This window comes from Apis cerana, linkage group LG3 (genome assembly GCF_029169275.1).
Source record: "Apis cerana isolate GH-2021 linkage group LG3, AcerK_1.0, whole genome shotgun sequence".
Lineage (NCBI taxonomy): Eukaryota > Metazoa > Arthropoda > Insecta > Hymenoptera > Apidae > Apis > Apis cerana.
The window spans coordinates 3,049,247-3,062,910 of record NC_083854.1 but is presented as its reverse complement, the minus strand read 5'-3'; the positions used below and the strand labels follow the sequence as shown (position 1 = coordinate 3,062,910).

At 32.2% G+C, this 13,664-nt stretch overlaps 1 long non-coding RNA gene across 2 annotated transcripts; it reads right to left on the bottom strand.

The window, feature by feature from the left end:
• Nucleotides 1–861: 861 nt before the first annotated feature.
• On the bottom strand, nucleotides 862–13,626 carry LOC107997142 (uncharacterized). Of its 2 annotated transcripts, XR_009829008.1 has the most exons (14): nucleotides 13,177–13,622; nucleotides 11,501–12,274; nucleotides 9,046–9,585; nucleotides 8,747–8,856; nucleotides 8,553–8,629; nucleotides 8,182–8,471; nucleotides 7,177–7,515; nucleotides 6,334–6,732; nucleotides 5,697–5,951; nucleotides 4,683–5,384; nucleotides 2,488–4,602; nucleotides 2,075–2,398; nucleotides 1,440–1,690; nucleotides 862–1,287 (listed from the first exon to the last, which is right to left on the bottom strand). It is a non-coding gene; the product is annotated as an uncharacterized LOC107997142 (long non-coding RNA). The 2 variants fall into 2 exon arrangements; XR_009829009.1 differs by lacking the exon at nucleotides 6,334–6,732 and having other exon boundaries at nucleotides 8,553–8,856; nucleotides 11,501–13,626.
• Nucleotides 13,627–13,664: the final 38 nt, after the last annotated feature.

Sequence of the window (13,664 nt, the reverse complement as noted above, 5' to 3'; positions counted from 1 at the left end):
TAGATCTTTTCATCGTATCGATAAAAGCTGAAAAGCATTAAACCATTACAATTTCCTAGACACGCACCATTGTATCGAGGTTCTATGTTCTTTATTCAGGTTTGAATAGACAAGTCGTGCGCCACGTAATGTAGAGAGTTGCATCGTAGATGGAAAATCATCCTAATATACCCTGGGAAGACGTAGGCAGACCTGCCCCCTGCTTCGAACGCGTTTCACTATTCGTAATGCGTGTAACGCGTATGCTCGACTAAGTGTGCGTAAGCGCTACTGTGCACGCACACTGTTGCATGTATATACATCCAGCTCGGTCCTGTACACGCACTCGTGTGTGCTTTCATTCGCATTGCATTCGCCGCGCGAGATTTAAGGTAGCTTGAAAGATTTGCTGGCCGAGTTTAAATTTAAATCGACTTTAATTTGCTGCGCAGAAAATCGTGCTTGTACGCCGTTCTTATCCACATAAACTTAGTTGCCACTCTTTTCTGGGATGATAAAACTTAAAAAAAAAATAATAAAACGCATCGATCATATGATATTATATAATAGTATTGTAATTCATATACTTATAGGTACTTATATTTATTTATATTTTTAATTTATTATTTTTATTTTCTTTTTTCATTCATTTATTAACCTTTTCGTCAATAATTGAAACTATTAGCAAGTTAGTGAAATATTTATTATACGAGTATTATAATATCTTACCTGGTTATTACATATATTTCAATAAAAAACAAAAACCAGACTAAATTAAATAAAATATATTAGATTTCTCAATACAATGTTGGATTTATTAGTGTTTCCTTAATAAATTGATGTTAGAAACAGTTTTTAAATATTTGAATTATTGTATTTTCCTATAAACATAAAAAAATAAATTTTATTAATTCCAATCTCATAAAAATTTGAGTTTAAAACTAATTAATATATCTTCATAATATTAATATTCCATTTTTGTTGTTTTATTTTCGAAGAAACACCAATCGATTTCCATTTGATCGACCCCATGCGAGATTTCGACGTCGATCGACCACCGTACCGTTATCGAGTTTATTTGTATATTTTAACCCGATCGGACGATGTTCAGATCGATCCAGCCATTCTGATTCACCTCCTCGTCTCCGTGGAGCTTCGTCTCCCTTTTTATACGGGCACGCATTTGTCATTCGCGAAGGAATGACGATCGCGGCTCGGAGATTTATTCCAGCTCGGGGCTGGTTTCACGGCGCGCCGCATCCTCGCTGACAAAACCGAAATTTATTTCCCAACGTCCGTCCAAATGTCCTGTAAATTACCCACCAACTGTCCAGTACCTTCGAATCACGTCTACGACGATACTTTTTATTTGATCTCATCGAAACTGTGCATCGCGTCAAGAATCGAACGATGGCGTGCCTTCTGCGCACACCTTGGTTTTATTTGAAAAAAAAACTTACATTTGTTCGTAGTGGTGTTAATGTATGCGGGTACTCGTGAAGTTGTTCATTGCTCATACGAGGCAATAAAGTTCGGAAATTCATGGTGAAATTATTACGTATTTCATTGCTGAATGTTACTGTGGTCACCTTCGAAGTAACAGTCAAACCAGTATCTTGTTCACCATTTAAAGCGCTTTTTTTTTACAAGAGAATTTTTATCTAATAAATAATAATTTTATTGGGATCTATTTCTCTGACTTCTTCTATTTCTAAAAATGGTAAGAATAATATAAAAGCGATTCCATAAAATTATTCTCAAAATTATTTAGATAAAACATGATGACTAATTTATCAAAAGGAATATATTGAAAACAACTACAAATTCAATGATAAAATATAATAGAACTTCTATATTCGTAATCCATTTCTGAAAAACAAACGAATGTAGAATAACTTTTTTTTAAATAACGAAGGTTAAAATTATAGTATGATCATTACAACCTACAGATGCTCAAATTTAGGCTAATAAATCATTCATTCACTCATACATAAAGACTTTCTATTATATTTTCGTTATCTATATCGAGGAATTAGCTCTTTGCCGATTTCGATGATACCGTTGATCGGCGTTACTAAAATTTCGAAAGACCTACCGCAGTAAATCGGGTTAATTACACGAGCGGTAGCATGCCGCGATCGATGAATGAGCGGACACGAGCATGGTGGTCCCAATTAGGTCAGTCGGGACGCCAAAAAAGGACTCGCGTTACCGTCCTTTGGGACTATGACCAAACCAATCGATGGTCATCGCCAGTTCATCAGATTTTCCCGGGTTTGAAGATTTCATCGTTGAGTGGAAAAGTTTTAGAGATTTCAAACTATTTCTCGTTTAAAACTTAACTTCTCGTTCGTTCATATCCAAATTAAAATTCTTCGAAGAGATTATTATTTTTGAGAATAAATCTTTTTCTGCATATCTATATAAAAATATACACAATTTTATCTATCCATCTGTAATATATTGGTAAAATATTGTGAATTTGACATTAATTGTAATAAAACTAACGTGTAATCTTAATGTAATAAATAAAATATTATAAATATACAATATAAATAAATATATATATAATAATTATAATGTAATTATATATTTATGTATATAATAAAATAGAATTCTTCTTAAATTTTGTGATTCCAGAACAATAAGTAAAATAATTATAAATATAAATGACCCAAGTTGGAAATCAAAATACCAAAAATATGCATTGTTAACAAAAATAGTTTCATTGTATTTGATAAAACTGCAAGAAAAATAAGACAATGGAGATTATTAAATTAATTATATCTGTTGGATACATTTGAAAGAAGAATATAATGGAACTTGGGCAGAGCAAACCATAATAGTGCGTGGGACAGAACCAGCTAGAACGGAGGCTGCGTGCTCTGCTGGGGGCGGCTTCTTGCTTCTTCGCTTTTTTCCCTTTCCGTTCTCTTTTTATTTCTTTCTTATTCCTCTTTTTTCCTCTTCCTCTTCCTCCTTCTTATGATTCTCTCTCTCGTCAGACCACTTTGCTTCGAAAAAATAACGAAAACATGCCGAGTCTCTTGAAACGCCCATAAAATGATTGACTTAAGGAGTTGGGGTATGCGTTTGTCTGTCTTCTGGGCCGAGCACCTTTACACAGCACCTTCTCCTGTGTTATCGCTTGTTTTGAGTCCACTCTTATTTTTTCCACACAGCTGCTCGATTTGATATATATGATTTATTCTTCTATCAATCATCAGTTTTGATTTAAACATTCTTATCGAAGAAAGATTAAAATATAATTTATCTGTTCTAGGAATTCACCATTTCTTTCTTGTCTTGAATTAAATTGAAAATTAAATTAAAATCAAGAGTATATGATGTTATAGATGATTAGAAATTAGAGAAAGGAACTTATATGGAGTAAACTATAGTCGGATGTGGGACAGAGCGATCCACGGAGGCTGCGTGCTCTGCTGGGGGCGGCTCACTCTTCTCTTTCCTCTTCTCGAGATCCTTTCTCTGCCATTGCCTGTTTTACTCCTACTCTCTTCTCTCTTTGTTCCTCCAGGCTAGGCGATTCATCGACAAGATCTCGAGAGTTGTTTTCTTGTGGTTCACATTTACTCCTTGGATCTAAGACTAGTGCTGTTTCTAGGAAATAGATATTATATCTGCCAGTGCTGATTGTATATTTATTAGTGATACATTTGGAAAAGTGTATTTTGTTAGTAATAAATTCAAAGATCTTTATATGATATGATATAAAAGAAAAAGAATCGAAAGTAACAAAGATCAAGAATAAAATATTAGAAGATTGAAATGTTAATAAATTAATATATAATTACAATTTTTTAATAGATGATAAATAAATATCTTGAAAACAGAGTCTCAATTTCAGTTTTAGATATTTTTTAGATATAATTCTAATCTTTTTAATATAATACAAATATTTAAAAGATTTATTTATAATAATATTCAATAGATATTTTTTTAAAGAAAATTTGAATTTCTTAAACAAAATTGAAAATTTTTAAATATTTCTATGTTCTTTAAAAAAAAAAATAAGTGTTCAAAAAACAAGCATTATTTTCGATATCAAAAGTGATATTTCATCAATTCTACTACATATATAAAACACCGGTGTATGAGCGTGACTAAAAGAAGGGAGCAACAGGTGGACGAATACGTTTACAAACTGAATAATAGGGATACATTGAAGACCAATTTATATCTTTCTTATCAATATCTTCTGTCAACTTATCAACTATCCCTTCTGAAACATTTTGTATACATAACATTATACATTAATTCCTCTTCTAGTTATAATTCATTACCTGTAAACATAATAAGAAGTTTAATCCTTATTAGTTTTAATTAATATATACTATCTTTCTATAAATATCAAATTCTTATCTTATTATATTTAAAAATATTTAAATTCTAAAGACCAAATTAAGATAATTATTGTATTATTTTGTATTATTGTATTATTCGAGACGATTACGACTCTATTCACGTTGTGATGTAAGAATTACATGTTAAATCCATATTTTCTACAGCATAAATTTTCAGCTTGAGTCTTCAATTTGAATCATATTTATGTACTTGAATCATTATTATTTTTATTCATAATTATTCATAATTTAGGAAATTCTGTAATAATCTTTTTTAATTTAAATATCGAATCACAATTCATATACTATCAAAAATAAATTATATTATATTTATTTTACCTTATTAAAAATATATCCTTTTATAATTATAAAAATATATCGTCTCCCAAGAAAGATCGAAAGTGAAACATTGTTCCATCGTGGATTAGTAATAACATAACAACCTTGGATTCTTTAACACATTGTTTTTGCAGAAACAGAAAGAAATAACAATATTTCTAGAATGGAAGTATAAGAAGAGTGCAAAAAATATATTGAATACTTGATTTTGCTTTTTTGAAAGAATTTGTGGTTTCAATAACTCCTATAAGAAATAAATTTTTCTGCTATGACCAATATTCAATTCTAGAATAAAAAAAATTACGATAAAATCGATCCATTGCATCTGCGGTGATCATCTTATATTATGATCACAAAGAATAGTCGTTTTATCTCAATTATTGCTCCAACAACTGCGATCAATCGCTCGTTTAATTAGTAATTAACATAATTATATTATTTATATTATCAATTAAATAAATTACGATAATATAAAGAAGAATTTTAGTTACGCACAGCCAGATGTTTCCTTTTTCCATTTCTTTTTTTATTTCAAAGAAATATTATCGATGCATTTTCACTGTATCGCTTTCTGTTATGTCCAATTTAATTACTCGAGTGCAAGTGTCTTAAATTGTGTCACCTTTTCACAATTATAATTGATGAATTCGATTTGCGACAATTTACACTCGACAAAAGTTTCATCTTTGAAATATAAATATTCTGAAAACGAAAATGTTAAGTTATTCGATAAATTCATGCATATTTCTGTCTCAAGCAATTAATGTCAAAAGCAATTAATCATTTCATATTATATGAAAATAATTTATTTATTAAATGAATATTTATGTACAATTTATTTTATATCTCATTTAAAATAAATTTGCTACTTTTACTTCAAATAGGAATAATTTTACTTGATATTATCTACAGAAGGAAGAATTTCTATTTATTTTTTTCAAAAAATAAATATTCTTGTTATTGGACAGTCTAATAGATGAAGAGACAGAACGAAGGTGTGCTGTTACACGTCACCTTTTCTTTACCGTTACTCTCTCCCCTTTTTTTTCCACAAAGCTTCCCTGTTTCTCGCGTGGGTGCTCGCGATGCCGAGAGCACCGTATCCTTTTCGAGCTCCTATTCGAGGAGGCTGATCCTGAATAGGGATCCAAGGGCGCCTACGTAACCCTGCCCGCCATTGTGGACACGTCAACCAGTTTCCATGCCAAGGCTTCTTTTCACGCTCTTTCCACCGAGTCGTAGCAAATATACGTTCATATTTGTGGTTCTCTGTACCAAACATTTCACAAGGTCTAATATTATTTAATTATATTATAATTGTGATCTAAATGTTTAAAATATTTGGAAATTTGATAGACACAATTATATAATATACAGTTAAAATGAAATTGTTAGAATATTCGACTGATTCGAATATTCAAATAATTATCATTTCGTATCAAGTATAGATGTATACTTAGTTGCCATATTCATTTTTTCATTATTACACTATTGAAACATATTTTCTCAAACTCTTTGTTGCAGTATATAAAATCATTCCAAGCTCATAATAATTTTAATAATTTTTCACAAAATATTAGAATATAATTTGATAGATATTTGGATTGAGAAATATTACACGTTTAATTAGTTACTGAAAGGAACTATTTACTCGAATTGCAGAAATTTTCATAGATTCAACATCGATTCGTAAACTGGACACGCAAACCAGTTCAAGAGTGATACAATGTATGCGAGTACATATCGAGACGAGTTTCGGATCCAGGGTCAAGGAAGCGCGATGATATAACAAGTTCCAACTTCTCTCTTTTTTCCCTTTTCCGACCGATTTCTCTTGATTCGGCCGTTTCATTAATAATTCGCTTGCGAAGCTTATCTGACATCTACCGCGGAGAATAATTACGCGGCAAACGTATCCCTGAATTTCTTGTTACCACCTGCCACGGACGATTGACCAGATAACGTGTCCACCTGACCTGTCCTCTCGCATTCGACTTTCATCTACTCAAATTTTCCGATTGCCTCCAGCTATGACTTTTTTTGGACATGTCTGTTTAACAGCCAAGAAATAATATGTGTAAAAATATAGAGAATCGAATGAATTATGTGATAATAATTAAGGATCTCGTAACAAGAAGGCAGATAAGCTTCTGACAGCTTTTAAGTTATTGTGTTATGTAATATGTTTACTTATAAAGAATTTATATCGTGTTATTTCAGGTAAGTGAATATTAAAAGTAAATGATTTATTATTAATTTTGGATTGTAAATATGTGTATAAAGATAGATATTCGATTTTCAATGATATTTTTAAAATTAATAAATTTTTTTATGAGAAGATAAAAATTTTGCTTTCTACAGTATTTTCTGGCAACAAAATAGAAGAAAATAATCGTGCACTCAAACACATATAATGCAATGCTTGAAAAACATCTGTGTACACTTGTAAATAGCCAATCAGAGATTATCAAAGACTATCTCAAAAATCCTTTACCAGTCACGCTGAAGACAGAAGCCCTCGTAGATCCTATCGTATATCCTTCTAACTTTAGTTTTCTTTCTCTTTCTTCTTCTTTCACTAATCTTCTTTCGATCTTTTCTCCTTTTTCATGCTCATTTTCTGATCTTTTTCCATCCTCCAGCTTTCAATCTCTCCGATCATCTTACTTCGTTCCACCAATTCAAGATCTTCCATCAACCGTAAAATCACCATGCATAACATCAACTATGACCATCTTAAGATTCTTTGTTTAAGGGTTACATAATATGTTAGATAATTAAGAATCTTCGATCTTGTGTTGATAGAAAGATCGTTTTGTAAAAAATGATCTTGCTAAAAATTTCAAAAGATTTTTAGATTTTAGAACTTATATTAAGTCGATTTGAAATGGAACTGTCGGATGTTCATCATTTTGCAAGTCGTAATGAATCGAGCAAAATGATAAATGATGCAGTTCAGATGATTATGACATAAATCAATCAACGTTTCGAATTTAAGTAATTAAAAAATAATTTAGAGAGATATATAAAAAAGGATAATCGTAATTAGCATTAAAATATATCACTGAAATTGATAATGGCACAACTCAAAAAACTTCAAATTTGTTTTTATTGAATACAAAATCTACGTTATATTTTTATGTAAATTTATCAAAATTTCACAATAATTATATATACGATAATTAATAAGGTCTTATTTAATATTATCAAAGATTTTAAAAAAAATCTCTTCTCTAAAATTTTGAATTATGCCACTATCAATGTGCACGTATCATTTCTAAAAATAAGCTACTAATTATATTCTCTAACATGTTACGAAAAAAAATGAAAGAGATCTACGATGAGAAATCTTGTTAAAGATAGATAACAAATTAATTAATTAATTAATAGTAACAAATTAAGATAACGATTGATTTTTCAGAAATCACGAAGAAAGAGAGATAATAGACGAAATAGATGTGAAAATTAATTGCATATTAGTAGATTCGATTGCACAAACCAGCTACGATCGACGATTTCTCCGATCGATCCGTGAACACACGCGACGGGTCGCTCTTTCGGTTAACCTTTAGCGCGAATTCCGCAGAAGTTATTGATAGTCCTCACCCGCAATTTTTCTTCGCCTACGGTGTCTTGAGAAAGTGCAAAGAAACGCAATTCTTCAATGCAATTCGTGGAATTCCAATCTTTACTGGCTAGATCGATCATTCGATAGTTAATCTAAATGATTAGATTAACATGACATAAGTAATTGTTTGATGGATACAGAAAGTGTAGAAATAGAAGAATCTGCAAAGAGAATAGAAAAATATAAGTTAAGACTCTTCGTATAATTACTTGTAAATATTAATACATCAAAAAGTACTTCACTCTTCAAATTCATGATGATTTAACTTTTTTATTGAAGTTAAATTTTTTACAATTTTTCGTTTGGAAAATTTTTCAAACTGAAAATACATATTATCTTTCTCATACTTTATCTCATTTCCATCTTACTCACTTCCATACTTCATCTATTAAATTGTTTATTCAATAAATTTCAACATCTTATATATTATACCAACCTTTGTATTTATTTTAATCTTTGGAAATATCTCTTAAGTCTTTTACTTATTTCAAAACCTTCTATGACGTAAAACTTTGAAGACTTGCTCGTTTTTTGTTCCATTTTTACCTGTAAATATTACCAAAATATGTGAGATATAATACTCATACACACACCTAATGCTTTAAAACGAGAATTTTAAATATTAATAATCTCAATTACATAGATAGTTAAAAAACAATTCGAAATAGAATTACAAAGATACGTATAAATATATGAATAAGATTCAATCTATCTAATACATTTTGCTATCCATACCCAAGGAATTCTCATAGCTATTCGATACGGCTAATCAGAGATCCGTTAGAGAAACGTTGGACGTCTCACAGTAAGAGTAGAAAGACCGGAAAAGTAACCACTTGGGAGTATCCTTGATCCAAACTCATCGTTTCCTTATAGCTAGCCGCTCACACCTACGCTGTCTTGCCCCTGATTAGCAGAAGGCGAAGGAATATATCGTGCGTAACAGGGCCGCATGCGACTTCCTTGCAAACGTTCGTTCCCATGTCTCCGATCGTTTATGGGGCTTTCCGTTGTCGCCGCTTCCCATGGACTTCCTAAACATTGACTTCCTCGAAGGAGGCAGAAGCAGATGGCCTATTAATTCGACGACCACGAAGAAGGACCCGCCACCTTCGTGGCCAAGGCACCCTCCAACGTAACTTGGGAACACCCCTGACCTTCTTCCCACAAGTGCACCCTGCACTTGTTCTTCCGTGGCGTGTCCAACCGTTAAGTCTCACAGATTCCTCGGCCACCTTGCGCACCTCCTTGGCAACTGACGAGTGCTTTCTTCGACTATATTTTTAAAGAAAATTTGAATTTTTGTGAATTATTCTTATTGGATTACGATAGAAGTCTAATTTAGATATATTTCATTTGCGCTTAACTACATTTTTGTATAATTATTATCTGAATTAGTGTCATTTTCATTATATCATATCAGTTTTTAATCGAAGATTTATTAAATAGAAGATTCTATTAGATTTAATGTAAAAAAAGAAATTTATCGTCTCTTTCTTATGAATATATTCAGATTTATAAATAGAATTCTATTTTATTTATTTTTTTGATTAATCTTAAAATAAAAAAAAAATCTCTTTATTATTCGAGAATTAATAATATTGATTTCTATAACCTCGTTTTGATGACCTAAAAAGTAGGCTTCGGGGAGGAGGTAGGATAAACCGGGGTCAGAAGTAATACTTTAACTTTAGAATATGATAACTCAGAAACGAGATTATGAATACAAATTTTTATGTAACTATTTTATATATTTATCTGAAATTATTAAATCATAACTCTTTTGTATTACGTAAATAACAACAAAATTATCGGTCAAAAATTGGAATCAAGGAAAATCTTAGAATTGTTTATACAATTGCTATTGCTTCCGGGTATGAATTGCGTCAAACAAGATTCCAATTTTATTCCAATTCTTTTATCAGAAATCGGATGATACATCATGGATCACTGGTTATCAATTTTTCTTTAATTGTATAATTCTAAACAATTAAAAAAAAAATCACCTAAAAGCCTCGAGCAATAATAATTTCGACGAGTTTGATTATCGAGTCAAAAAAAATCATATGCTTATCTTTAAAAAGAAAAATAATAGTACGAAGCTTGTATCCCATAATTTTGAAAATCATCGTCCAAGGCGCGGAATTACGCAACGGGTAAGTTTGGAACGATGCCTCGGTCTGGAAACCGCAATCAGGAGAAAAAGGCTTCGAGGAGCATCGGCCGTCGACGATCCCTCGACGTGGCTTCGTCCTTCGTATCCTCCACGGAAGACACGGCATGGGAAAGAATGTCGTTGATCGAGTACGTGCACGCGCATCGAAAGCCTTTTCGCGCCGTGGAACCGGTCATAAATTCATCAGAGACTCATTTGAAACGCGTGCGTTTCGCAAATCTCAGTGCTAACGGTATCCTTGATGAAAGAATCGGAAGATTATTTTCAAATATCGATCGGGAACTTCGTATTTGTTAATTTCTCAACGAAATAGATTTCTTGTTGATAATGAATTACCCATTACGTTGAGATGAATGAGATTACTTAGATATTGCAGATAAATTAAAAGATCATCTGTTCGATAAATTTTTCTATCAGATGGAAAAAATTAAAGAGAATAAATTGGACATGTTCGTTATACGATGTTGGATTAATTTTGATACGGAGATTCAATTTTGTTATTTTAAAGCTTTCTTTTTAAACTTTTTTTGTATTTTCTGTTAAGATGAATAGAAAAAAAGTAATATCTATAATAATTTTCATATAGGAGTATATTGATTCAAAATTATATAACTTTAGTTAAATTATTGAATATATTTAGTTTCTATTTATAGAATACCATTATAAAATACAGTAAAAGTTTAAAAAAAAATTAGGATCGCTTACAATAATGATATTATCAGTTTTATGTCTTTTTTATGACACTATAAATATTCACATAATCGATTTTCAAATTCACCATCTTGAAAACGATCATTCCCTTATATCCAATCGCCAATAATTTAACTTGACCTAACCTAACTTAAACCGTACAATACTATACTAAAAATACATACCAAATTTTAAACATGCTTATAACAAATTTGAACCAATGGATCCTTAAATTTAAAATTGATGTATCTCCATTCTGCTATAAGAAAATGTAGAAATAACTTTTAAGAAAAATAATGCTTTTTTAAGAAAAACAATGTTTACCCAAGATTGAGGAGGACAAGTTAGATACGTTCGACGTTGACTTGGATTGATCAGGGTAGCAAGAGGAACCCGTTGGCGAATAAGATTAATAAATCCAAGAGGCGGGTAGCGCGCGCGCGCTTGGTAACAATAACGAAACACCTTTTATGCACGCGTGGATCCCACCTCTTCCTCCTCCACAGCCAGCGGCGCATCTACCGCAACTACCATCCCGGTTGTCTCGCTCCATCCACGAGCGCGAGCTTCTTCGCATTCACCTGCTGCTATTCGAAGATCAGCTGCCCTAACCGCCACCTTGGCAGCACCTTGCCCCTTCGCTATCCTCCTTCACCTCGACCGGTACCCTCGGCATGTTGCGCCGCTTCTTCTCCTCCTTCTTCCACCGCTTCTTCAACCCGTTCTTCAACCCTCTGTCCGCGGCGAATCGTTTCTTTTTCCATTGCCTCCGCCTCTCCACGTCGATCGCCTTCCTCTCTCTGCCTCTGATTCTCCTTCCGCGCTTCTGTTTCTTCTTTACCTGCCCTCTTCTTCTGTTTCTTCTTCCTTCTCCTCCTCCTCCTCCTCTTCTCCGTGACTGTCTCGTCGAATCGACCGCATGCTCCCGCACACACGGCACGGATTTTTTCGAAAAAAAACACAGCTGCACTGCTCTTTTATGGGGGTCCGTTGGCTACGCACGCCGAGCGCGAACACCGTGCAGCTTGCGCGCTTGTGACACGCGTGTTTCGTTTTTTTTTCCACGAGCTAAGCTGCTGCCATTCGACTTGACCTTGCCTGTAATTAGCCGATACAAAAAGCGCAGCTAGCAGTCGTTTGTGCTTCTTGATTAAATTGATGCCGTTAATGATGGGATTGAGTATACGTAAACAATACGATCATTTAATATTGACGTACCAGAATATTTCGTAAATATGAAATAATTCTTTTGAGTAGAATCTGAGCAAGACCCTCTATAAGTATTTTCGAGTATATAGAATCAAATATTGTCCGAAATTTTAAGAATACAGTACTTACTAGAAATCAATTTTCTTGAAAATAATTTTTTCACATTGTATATTATATTTATCTTATGATATAATATTATTTTTATTTATTTATCAATTTTTTAAGCGAAGATTTAAAAAAAACAAAGTATGCTATCATCCATAGCTTACTTCAGAGTGTTAAATTCTTCTAATACAATCGAATCTCGATAAGTCGAACTTTAAGGAAAGAGATATAAATTTTCGAGTCATAAAGATTCTGAATTGTAAAAATTTTCAAATGAAAAAGTTTATTTTAACAAACTTTTCATATAAATTAAAATTTTTTCTTATAAAAAATTAAGAAAAAAAATAATTTTTAATTTCTAATAGCTTCGATACATAACCTTAAACTTCGAGTTGTAAAAATTGCGACAATAAAAATTCAATTACAGAATATGTTAATTTTGACTTGTAGAAGTTTGACTATTTTAAGTTTAGGTTTCAGATATAAAATAATGCATTGATATTTGATAAATAATTTGAATTAAAATAACTTTTTTCGATTTAGAAAAATTATAATAGAGATTGTAAAGAGATTGAATAAAATTGTAGTCTTACAGAGAATTTCAAGATTCGATTGTATCTTACTAATAATATTTTAGTCCTATAAAATGAATCTTTTCCATCAGATTGATATTTATAACTACTTACATATCAAACTTGATCCCATCATTAAACGCAATTAATTGTAGATATATTTCGAAATATGGTGTTAATCTTCAAGTCAATGGATTAATCGATGGATGGTTCTTCTCATTGTTCAATGCTAATCCTCTACAAATTTGAATCGTGCGTGGCTTCACGAATGATTTTCACTCGATAAGTGACGAGAAAGGTAAAGGAAGTATGCTTGATCTTTTTTTTCAACGGTTGATGGTTGCGCAACACGGCGGACAACGGGTTATAAAGTTGTATACCCTTTAGGCACCTCAGTGTGTAACATTGTGAAAAAAACGAATGGCACCTGTGAGGTTCTTTGTCAGAATTTCTTCATCGGCAGGCAGCAGGTGAACTCGTGTCGGACAATGAGCCGCGTTGCTCGATTCGCGTGCAACCAACATTTTTCACAAGTACGCTGCATTCACACACATGCGTGCGCATGATCGAGTTCGATGGTGAGACGAATTCGTATTTGACTC